This window comes from Protobothrops mucrosquamatus, unplaced genomic scaffold (assembly GCF_001527695.2).
Source record: "Protobothrops mucrosquamatus isolate PMUCROS unplaced genomic scaffold, P.Mucros_1.0 scaffold3841, whole genome shotgun sequence".
Classification (NCBI taxonomy): domain Eukaryota; kingdom Metazoa; phylum Chordata; class Lepidosauria; order Squamata; family Viperidae; genus Protobothrops; species Protobothrops mucrosquamatus.
Genome location: NW_015389792.1, coordinates 42,207 through 53,790, shown reverse-complemented (window position 1 = coordinate 53,790; position 11,584 = coordinate 42,207). Strand labels below are relative to the sequence as shown.

Below are 11,584 nucleotides of genomic sequence, written 5' to 3'. Positions count from 1 at the left end.
GGATCAAGTAAAATCAAACACCTTGAGTTAACAGTAGCTGTCTCTGTGTCCAAAAAGTCAAAGACGGCAATTCAACCACAAGATCAAATCCACCCACCCCTCTATTTTGTAAATGTGCATCTCACATGACATAAAACTGATCTTGTGGTTTCAGTTGCACAACTGAAGCTTTCGACCCCCTGGGGGTCAGAGAATTGTCGTTTGCAGACCCACGGAAGTGAAAGGATGACCTCTTGAGGATTAGATAGACTCTTTTAAACCTTTTCTATGCAAGGGATATCGTACAATCACAGTTTTCAGGTTGGTTAATTGTGTTAAGTTACAGCAGATCATAAGGTAGAATAAAGAATTGCAACAGTCGTTAATTTTGAGCCATGTATGATGCCGTTTTTCAACCATTAAAACGTATCAGGTTTCAATCAGAAATTTGTTTATTCATAATCTGAATTGTTTTTTTTTAATTTTTCTGGATTCTAGATTGAGAAGACAAGTGCATCTTCACATTCAAATGACATTATATCTATATCTCTATCTCTCTATCTCTATCTCTATCTATATCTCTATCTCTATATTCTGTATCTCTCTCTCTCTCTCTCTATCTCTATCTATCTCTATCTCTATATATCTCTCTATCTCTCTATCTCTCTATCTCTCTATCTCTCTATCTCTCTATCTCTCTATCTCTCTCTCTCTCTCTCTCTCTCTCTATCTATCTATCTATCTATATCTATCTATCTATCTATCTATCTATCTATCTATCTATCTATCTATCTATCTATATCTCTATCTCTATCTCTATCTCTCTATATGTGAATATAATACACATATAAAGAATGGTTGCAGGAATTGGGTATGTCTAGTTTAATTGAAAGAAGGACTAGGGGCGACTTGATAGCAGTCTTCCAATATCTCAGGGGCTTCCCCAAAGAAGAGTGGGTCCATCTATTCTCCAAAGCACCTGAAGGCAGGACAAGAAGCAACAGATGGAAACTAATCAAGGAGGGAACCAACTTAGAACTAAGGAGAAGTTTCCTGATAGTAAGAACAATTAATCAGTGGAACAACCTGGCTCCAGAAATTCTGAATGTTCCAACACTGGAACTTTTAAAGAAGAGATTGGACAACCATTTGTCTGAAATGGTATAGGATATTCCTGCCCCAGCAGGGGTTGGAATAGAAGATCTCCAAGGTCCCTCCCAACTATTCTATTCTATTCTATTCTATTCTATTCTATTCTATTCTATTCTATTCTATTCTATTCTATTCTATTCTCTCCATTTCATATTCTATTCTATTCTATTCTATTCTATTCTACTCTACTCTACTCTACTCTACTCTACTCTACTCTACTCTACTCTACTCTACTCTACTCTACTCTATTCTATTCTATTCTATTCTATTCTATTCTATTCTATTCTATTCTTCTATTCTATTCTTACTGTATATATGAAATCAGAAAAAAAATATTTTCTGTAATGAACTTGGGGTCATTTATCCTGGTTCACAAAGAAAGTTATGCCTAAACTGTATTATGCATTTTAGGTTTTTTTTATAATAAATAAAAATAGTTAAGAATAAGCCCTAGAATGGAAAGCGGGTGTTTTTTTTGTTTTTTTGCAAATGAATGTTGAATATTCTCCTCGAAGGAGAATTGAATTTGGGTCTGGATGGGGAGGAACAGACTCAGGCTCAACCCTTCCAAGACCGAGTGGCTGTGGTTGCCGGCGCCTCGGCATAGTCAGCTGACTCCATCGCTGACTATAGGGGGCGAAATTTTGGCCCCCTCAGAGAGGGCGCGCAACTTGGGAGTCCTCCTGGATCCACGGCTGACATTGGATGACCATTTGTCGGCCGTGANGGATCAAGTAAAATCAAACACCTTGAGTTAACAGTAGCTGTCTCTGTGTCCAAAAAGTCAAAGACGGCAATTCAACCACAAGATCAAATCCACCCACCCCTCTATTTTGTAAATGTGCATCTCACATGACATAAAACTGATCTTGTGGTTTCAGTTGCACAACTGAAGCTTTCGACCCCCTGGGGGTCAGAGAATTGTCATTTGCAGACCCACCGAAGTGAAAGGATGACCTCTTGAGGATTAGATAGACTCTTTTAAACCTTTTTCTATGCAAGGGATATCGTACAATCTCAGTTTTCAGGTTGGTTAATTGTGTTAAGTTACAGCAGATCATAAGGTAGAATAGAGAATTGCAACAGTCGTTAATTCTGAGCCATGTATGATGCCGTTTTTCAACCATTAAAACGTATCAGGTTTCAACCAGAAATTTGTTTATTCATAATCTGAATTGTTTTTTGATTTTTCTGGATTCTAGATTGAGAAGACAAGTGCATCTTCACATTCAAATGACATTATATCTATATCTCTCTATCTCTATATCTCTATATCTATATCTATCTATATCTATATCTCTATATTCTGTATATCTATCTATCTATCTATCTATCTATCTATCTATCTATCTATCTATCTATCTATCTATCTATCTATCTCTATTTCTATCTCTATCAATATGTGAATATAATACACATATAAAGAATGGTTGCAGGAATTGGGTATGTCTAGTTTAATTGAAAGAAGGACTAGGGGCGACTTGATAGCATTCTTCCAATATCTCAGGGTCTCCCCCAAAGAAGAGGGAGTCAAGCTATTCTCCAAAGCGCCTGAAGGCAGGACAAGAAGCAACGGGTGGAAACTAATCAAGGAGAGAAGCAACCTAGAACTAAGGAGAAACTTCCTGACAGTTAGAACAATTAACCAGTGGAACAACCTGCCTCCAGAAGCGGTGAAAGCTCCAACACTGGAACTTTTAAAGAAGAGATTGGACAACCATTTGTCTGAAATGGTATAGGGATTCCTGCCTCAGCAGGGGTTGGAATAGAAGATCTCCAAGGTCCCTTCCAACTATTCTATTCTATTCTATTCTATTCTATTCTATTCTATTCTATTCTATTCTATTCTATTCTATTCATACTGTATGTATGAAATTAAAAAAAATATATATTTTCTGTAATGAACTTGGGATCATTTATCCTGGTTCACAAAGAAAGTTATGCCTAAACTGAATTATGCATTTTAGTTTTTTTTATAATAAATAAAAATAGTTAAGAAATAAGCCCTAGAATGGAAAGTGGGGGTTTTTTTGGTTGTTTTTTTGCAAATGAATGTTGAATATTCTCCTCGAAGGAGAACTGAATTTGGATACCATGGTAATAAGATGGGATTTAAGCCATCTATTCTACTTTTTACACTTAACCAATTTCCTTGGAATATCTTTGTGGCTTCACCATCCAAACTGACTCATTTGGATGGGATCTACATTTCCTACGAAGGCACGGCCTGAATAAGTAAAAGTTGGGAACGTTTTAAATAAAACGTCAACTTCTTTGAAAAAATAAAATGCAGCGAAATATCTTTTTTTAAAAAAGCTAGTTTCCACAGATTTTCTTGGTTTGGATCAGTGAGCTGATTGTCAGATCATACTTCTTTAAGGGGCGCACGACTGAACCTGCCAATAATTTAGCAGGTTTAAAAAAAAACATCTTTTTTTTTCCTCTGAATTTTTCATCTGCAGCAGTTCTGCTAGGTGACGCTGAACACCACCCGAGTTGGCTATTCATTGTGTGTGTGGGGGAAATCATTCAGAAAAAAACAACAACCCTCGATGGCAGAAAAATAATGTAAGCAGAAAAAATGTCTGGGCCTCTTCATTATAGGATTAAAAATGAACTGGATGTAACATCGACGTGTTTTTCCTGCCAAGGTTCATTTCCACTGAAATGAATGAACAGAACTTTTCAACAATCTAACAAAGTGAAACTCAAGGGTGAAAAAAGTAAGGTTAGGCAAGAAAAACCAAATGTACAGGTATAGTATAGGTGGAACCTGGCTCAATAGTAGCAACTGTGAGAGGGACCTCGGAGTCCTAGTGGACAATCCCTTAAATAGGAGCCAGCCGTGTGCTGCAGCTGCCAAAAAAGCCAACACAGTGCTAGGCTGCATTAACAGAGGGAGAGAATCAAGACCACGTGAAGTGTTAATACCACTTTACAAGGCCTTTGTAAGGGCACACCTGGAACACTGCATGCAGTTTTGGTCACCACGATGTAAAAAAGATGTTGAGACTCTGGAAAGAGTGCAGAGAAGAGCAACAAAGATGATCAGGGGACTGGAGGCTAAAACATATAAGGAAAGGCTGCTGGAATTGGGTATATCTAGTTTAATGAAGAGAAGGACGAGGGGGGACATGATAGCAGGGTTCCAGTATCTCAGGGGCTGCCCCAAAGAAGAGGGAGTCAAGCTATTTTCCAAAGCCCCTGAAGGCAGGACAAGAAGCAACGGGTGGAAACTAACCAAGGAGAGAAGCAACCTGGAACTAAGGAGAAACTTCCTGACAGTGAGAACAATTAACCAGTGGAACAACCTGCCTCCAGAAGCGGTGAATGCTCCAACACTGGAAGTTTTTAAGAAGAGACTGGACAGCTATTTGTCCGAAATGGTATAGGGTTTCCTGCCTGAGCAGGGGGTTGGACTTGATGACCTCCAAGGTCCCGTCCAACTTTATTATTATTATTATTATTATTATTATTATTATTATTATTATTATTATTATTATTATTATTATTATTATTATTATTATTATTATTATTATTATTATTATTATTATTATTATTATGGATCATCGCACAATCAGCCAGATATTCAGACTGGATTTGACATTTTGTCTACCTATTGAGTCCTTACCCAGGACCTGGGATAGGCAGATGTGGATGTTGATGGTATTACAGATCTCGTCGCAGGATGGAAGCAGTTCCTAGTAAGGCCGCCTTTTGCAATTGACTAATGGCGAATCTGTCAATGCCAATGGTGTTCAAGTGGTGCTCCAGTTGTTTTGGGATTGCACCCAAGGCGCCTATGACTATTGGTACTACCCTTGCTTGCCTTTGCCACAGTCTTCCTATTTCTATTTGTAGGACTTTGTATTTTATCTTCTCCATTATTATTATTATTATTATTATTGTTGTTGTTGTTGTTGTTGTTGTTATTATTATTATTATTATTATTATTATTATTATTATTATTATTATTCCTGGCTGAGGAATTCTGGGAGTTGAAGTCCACAAGTCATAAAAGGGCCAGGTTTGAAGACCCCTGGTCTAGGGTCTCCTGCTTGAGCAACAGGTTGGACTAGAAGACCTCCAAGGCCCCTCCCAACTCTGTTCTTCCGTTATTCTTACATTTTTCAGATTTGAGGAGGCATCATACATGTCACAAGCAATTGGACAAAGCTCCATTAAAAAAAGAAGAGAGAGAGAGAGAGAGAAAAGAAATCTGTCAAATGAAAGTAGATTAGCAAATGGCAGAGTGTACACACCGTGTCTTTAGGGTGGCCCAGTAAGTAGAAATAGGGGGACCCATGCTTGTCACTTTTCATGCACATGGAGAGACTGGAAGATAGCGTTCCTAAAGGAAGGGGAGGAACAGCCTAGGACCAATCATTAGAATTAACAGAAGCAGTAACATCAAGACATTATTAATCATTTACTACTATTATTATTATTATTAACATCTACAGCAAAACAGCTTTACATAATTAGAAGCAATAGCCAACTTTTTTTAATACAGAGAAGACATTTAAGAGGCATGCAGACGATTAATAAAAGAAAAAGAACTGCAGACATGTTTCAGAAGCAAGACATACAGACAGTCCTTGACTTACAACGGTTCCAAGTTACAAGGGAACTGGGAAAAAAAGCGACTTACGGCCGTTTTTCACACTTACGACCGCGGCAGCATCTCGACGGTCACGTGTATCAAAATTCAGACATTTGCAACGGGCTCATATTTATGACGGTTGCAAGGTCCCGGGGGGTGGGTGAGGATGTCACATGATCTCCTTTTGCGACCTCCTGACAAGCAAAGTCAACGGGGGAAGCCGGATTCGTTTAACAACCGTGTTGCTAACTTAGCAACTGCAGCGATTCACTTAAGCAACTGTGGCGAGAAAGTTCGTAAAATGGAGCAATACATCTCTCGCTTAGCGACATAAATTTTGGACTCCGTGGTGGTCATAAGTGGAGAACTACCTGGGTAGGAGAAGTGAGGAATAAGCCTTCAGGTGGTCCCCAAAGGCCTCTGAAGTTTAAACGATGGTACAGGAAGATCTGAACGAAACCAGTTCGTTTCACCCAATAGTTTTGTCTGTCAACGTTGGATAGAAATGCAACCTCTACGGAGATGCTCAGTCATCCCGGACATGGTTGTCCCAAAGGTGCTTTATTCCAAACGGCCACTGAACATCCTTGGTTTTTCCTTGGGGTCTAGAACTGGAGAAGCTTCCTGGATGGAAAGTGAGGAGAAGCCATCCAACGCTTTCCAAGAAAAAAAAACTAAGAAACCCCAGTTGCCTTTTGGAAATAAAGCACCTTTGGGATGGAAATGCCACATTCACATCACCCTAGACCAGGATTGCTACATCTTTTTTTTTTTTTTATAAAGATGCTCCATCACTGGAGGTTTTTAAGAAGAGACTGGACAGTCACTTGTCTGAAATGGTGTAGCTTCTCCTGCTTCAGCAGGGGGCTGGACTAGCAGACCTCCAAGGTCCCTTCCAGCTCTATTCTATTCTAAGTGCCATCTAAGATTTTTTTTTGGGGGGGTACGGCACCCAATGTGCCAATAACCACTGGGGCGATCATGGCTGGTTTATGCCATAATATTTCAAATTTGGTTGAGTAGACGAGAACTCCCCGTGCCCCCGTTTCTAGATCGGTACCGTAACCATCATCACCCAACTGGCATTAATTTAAAATAGTAACCAGTTCTCAATTCTAGTCTCACTTTTCCTGTTGATGAACTCATAATTTCATTTCAAAAACTTCCCATCGTCCCCAGAGCTCAGGAAGTGAGCTGCATTAGGCCTGTGTGTTTAGATCAGGGGTCTTCAAACTTGGCCCCTTTATGACTTGTGGACTTCAACTCCCAGAATTCCTCAGCCAGCGTGCCTGGCTGAGGAATTCTGGGAGGGGTCTTCAAACTTGGCCCCTTTATGACTTGTGGACTTCAACTCCCAGAATTCCTCAGCCAGCGTGCCTGGCTGAGGAATTCTGGGAGGGGTCTTCAAACTTGGCCCCTTTATGACTTGTGGACTTCAACTCCCAGAATTCCTCAGCCAGCGTGCCTGGCTGAGGAATTCTGGGAAGGGTCTTCAAACTTGGCCCCTTTATGACTTGTGGACTTCAATTCCCAGAATTCCTCAGCCAGCGTGCCTGGCTGAGGAATTCTGGGAGGGGTCTTCAAACTTGGCCCTTTCATGACTCGTGAACTTCAACTCCCAGAACTCCTCAGCCAGCGTGGCTCAGCTTGGAAACCTCTCCCTTTTCCCTCAGCGTGGCTGGCTCAGGAATTCTGGGAGTTGAAGTCCACAAGTCATAAAAGGGCCAAGTTTGAAGACCCCTGGTTTAGATCTTGTGTTAGTCAAGATTAAAACGAAAGGACCTGAAAATAGGCAGGAGAATGCTTAGATCCCTTCTTCCCCAAGATACAGACAGTCCTTGACTAAACAACAGTTTGTTTAGCGACCGTTCAAAGTTGCAACGGCATTGAAATATGTGACTTATGACCATTTTCCATAGTTACGACCTTTGCAGCATCGCCATGGTCATGTGATCAAAATTCGCAGGCTTGGCAACTGACTCATCTTTACGACAGTTGCAGCGTCCCAAGATAGTGTGATCCCCTTTTGCGACCTTCGGACGAGCAAAGTCAATGGGGAACACAAGTTCATTTAACCCACTGAGTTACTAACTTATCAACTGCAGTGATTCATTTAACGACTGTGGCAAAAAATGTTGTAAAATGGGGCAAACCTCACTGAACAAATGTCTTATTTAATGACAGAAATTTGAGGCTCAGTTGTGGTCTTCAAGGACTGCCTGTAACTAGCAGATGAGTGTGGATAATCTTCCTTTCTTGTGGATGTTTTAAATCCCCTGCAGACTAACTGCTTTGGATCTATACTTTTGCCTCTTTTGAGGTGCATAATCTTCACAAACATCTTTGTTTGACTGTCAGAAGCTTTTCTTGGCCAGCTAAGTCCTCGTAACGTGACGTGGAAAAGTCAACATCAAATGACTTTTAATTCCTCAGTTTTTTTGCCTGTTAAGTTTCTTCAAAACTGGAGCCGGTGCAAGAAATGGCCTTTAACAATAAATGGTTTATTGTCACGGAGAATTTGACTTTCCTTGGGACACTTTTTAATATTTCTTTTCACGGCAGCCTGTCAACTTTGTTTTTCTGGAGGCACAATATTGCCTTTTAACTCCACTTAAATGTCATTTTATAGAAGCGGAGAGCAACACAACTCTCTAGGGATTCCCACACTTCTCGGCAGACATTAGTATTCTTAATCCCGCTTTTGCACACTTGAGACAATTATGTGAGATGTGGGTTTCAAATGCATTTGATTCCCCATTTTTTTTTGTGTGTGTGTGTTTGAATAAGTTTTAAATGACTTCATTTTTATCGATTCTCTTCTCCCTTTTTGTAATAGAATAAACCCAGATTAATGCACATGATTGTTTTGTTGAACAATTGTATAATAATAAACTCACATTACTTTGTTTTTTTAAAAAAATTCTGATCAGTCCTAAGAGCCTTTAATTAGAGTATTTTAGAACAGAGAGATGCACAGTTTAAATCATTTACGTATTTGCCCTTAGATCAGTGGTTCTCAACCTTTTTAATGCCGCGACCCCAACCGGTTGTAAGTCGAGGACTAAACCGGTCGTAAGTCGAGGACTAAACCGGTCGTAAGTCGAGGACTACCCAACCAGTCGTAAGTCAAGGACTTTCCCTGCCTGGGAGCGCCGTGCATGCGTGGTTCCGCCCCCGGCGCCGGCCGAGGCGTAGCTGGCAAGCAGCAGAGATGGAGCAGGCCAACCACCAGCTGGCCCAGCCCAAGGGAGGTAAGGCACCCGCTGGAAAAGGGGAAAAATTGGCGGACAAAAAAAATGGCGGACAAAAAAATGGCGGACAGCCTTGCTTGGCGACGCCCATGAAATGGTCGATCGACCCCAAATGGGGTCCCGACCCACAGGTTGACAACCACTGCCTTAGATTATGTTGCTTTTTAAAAAAAAACAGCCTCCAAGACAGCGGCCACATAAAAATGCAAACTGATTGTGGAAGTTTTAATGTCCCTGTTCTTTGCACGCAACATCTTTTTCTTTTATAAAACAAACTCATCAGAAGAAAAATACAACGAAAATAAAATCTTGTCTGAATTATCTCAGTCCTGGTTAATGCTACTAGCAATAAAATACACTTCTTAAAAGTTTTCAGAGGTCGATATGTAGACATCTATTTTTTAACCTAAAATAGGATTTTTATGTACAGATAATCCTTGTCTTACGGCCACAGCTGAGCCCAAAATGTCTGTTGCCAAGTGAGGTGATTGTTAAGTGACTTTTGCCCCATTTTACGACCTTTCTTGCCACCGTTGTTAAGTGAGTCACGGCAATTGGTAAGTTAGCAACCAGGTTGTTAAGAGAATCAGGCTTCCCCATTGACTTTGCTCGTCAGAAGGTCGCACAAAGGGATCAACGTGACTCTGGGGACACCGCGACCGTCATAAATACGAGTCGGTGGTCAAGCGTCTCAATTTTGATCGTGTGACCGACGGTCGTTAAGTGCGAAAAAAGGTCACACGTGACTTTTGTCAGTGATGTTGCAACTTTGAACAGTCACTAAATGAACCGTTGTAAGTCGAGGACTGCCTGTTTCTCGGAGAAGCTAAAATCACCTTTTTGAGTTGAATATAATTCCTCACGGACAGGTGGTTCTGTTTGCAATAATAAAAAGCACTTTATTCCAAGAGTATTTTCAACTTTCCAAGCTAATATACAGTTCTTGGGATTCCTGATCTTGCTTAGGTACCGACTCTAGACAAATTTTACCCCCTTCCCTCCTAATGTATTTATTAATCAAAAATTACAAATAACTTTATTGTGGTCACTAACCAGCAGAAAGAAAAAAAATATCCATGTTCTGGATACAGGGAGTCCTTGACTTACAAGAGTTTGTTTAGTGACAGTTTAGTGACAGATAGGGTTTCCTGCCTGAGCAGGGGGTTGGACTAGATGACCTCCAAGGTCCCTTCCAACTTTATTATTATTATTATTATTAGTTTGAAGTTACAGTGGCATTGAACAAAGGGACTTACGACCATTTTTCACACTTACGACCGTTGCAGCGTCCCCGGGGTCACATGATCAAAATTCAGACGCTTGGCAAACAACTCGTATTTATGACGGTCGCAGCGTCCAGGGGGTGTCACGTGATCCCCTTTGGCGACCTCCTGACAAGCAAAGTCAACGGGGGAAGCCAGATTCACTTAACAACCGGGTTACTATCTTAACAACTGCAGTGATTCACTTAACAATCGTGGCAAAGAAAGTTGTAAAACGGGGCAAAAGTCACTTAGCAAATGGCAACAGAAATTTTGGACTCAGTTGAGGTCGTAAGTCAAGGAGTACCTGATTCAAAAACCATTTTCTCCTCTTTTTTCTTTCTGCTGGTTAATGATTGCAAAAAAGCTATTGGAAATTTGAAATTTACTCAAAGCTACAAGGTGTTTTTTTTCCCTCTGGAAAAAAAATCTGCAGATACCCCCTAGCGCAGGGGTAGGCAACCTTGGCTCTTTTAGGACTCGTGGACTTCAACTCCCAGAATTCCCTAGCCAGCCACGCTGAGGGGAAAGGAAGAGGTTTCCAAGTTGAGCCATGCTGGCTCAGGAATTCTGGGAGTTGAAGTCCACAAGCCATAAAAGAGCCGAGGTTGCCTACCCCTGCGGGGCCTAGCACATGAAATATGACGAAGACCAATGATTAACATTGCAGCATGCAGATATTTACACGTAGAAGGCCACATACAAGGGAAAAGCAACATTATCTCATGCATCACACCATAGAAGAAACCAGGTCCCAAATGAATATATCTTTTTTTCTGCATTCATGCATGGAAAATCAACACTAACAATTTCCAGATAGTTCTACTGGGAAAAATAGCATATGCAGCTGATCCCCTTTTGTTTTGTTTTATTCGATAAAGGTGTATTCCTACTCCTCTTCCCATTAAAAAAGCGCATTAAAGCCAGAGCAATTAAAATCAAATTAAAAAAAAACTCTCTCGTGAAATAAAAGCTAATAAAAATACTAGGAAAAAAAAAGTCTAGCAAGTTCCAAACAAGCATCGAAAGAGAAATAAAATAGGCATTGTGGGAACCTCCGCGCATGAAAAATTTTTCAAAATATTTGATTGTAGAAAGGACTTGCATCAGCAGCCAACTAATCTGCAGGCTTTTCCCCCAAAAAATTATATGCAAATTTGTTAGTGGAAAAAATGGGAGTGGGAACGATTTAGTCATTAAAAAAAACCCCATCCTAAGAATAACAGGATGCCTCTGTGTAGTTAAGGTATCCTCTCCTCCGTAATGTTGCATTTAATGACAATTTGGTAGGCGGGAGTGTCAAATTGAGTGCCCTTGTAATTGTATTTATTTTGCCA

The 11,584-nt window shown here is 40.4% G+C and overlaps 1 protein-coding gene across 1 annotated transcript in view; it reads right to left on the bottom strand.

The window, feature by feature from the left end:
* Positions 1-11,584, bottom strand: part of LOC107298274 (membrane-associated guanylate kinase, WW and PDZ domain-containing protein 2) — a gene marked incomplete at its 5' end in the record, with an annotated part of 59,243 nt that overhangs the window by 11,864 nt on the left and 35,795 nt on the right. The gene's annotated exons all lie outside the window — the stretch shown is intronic.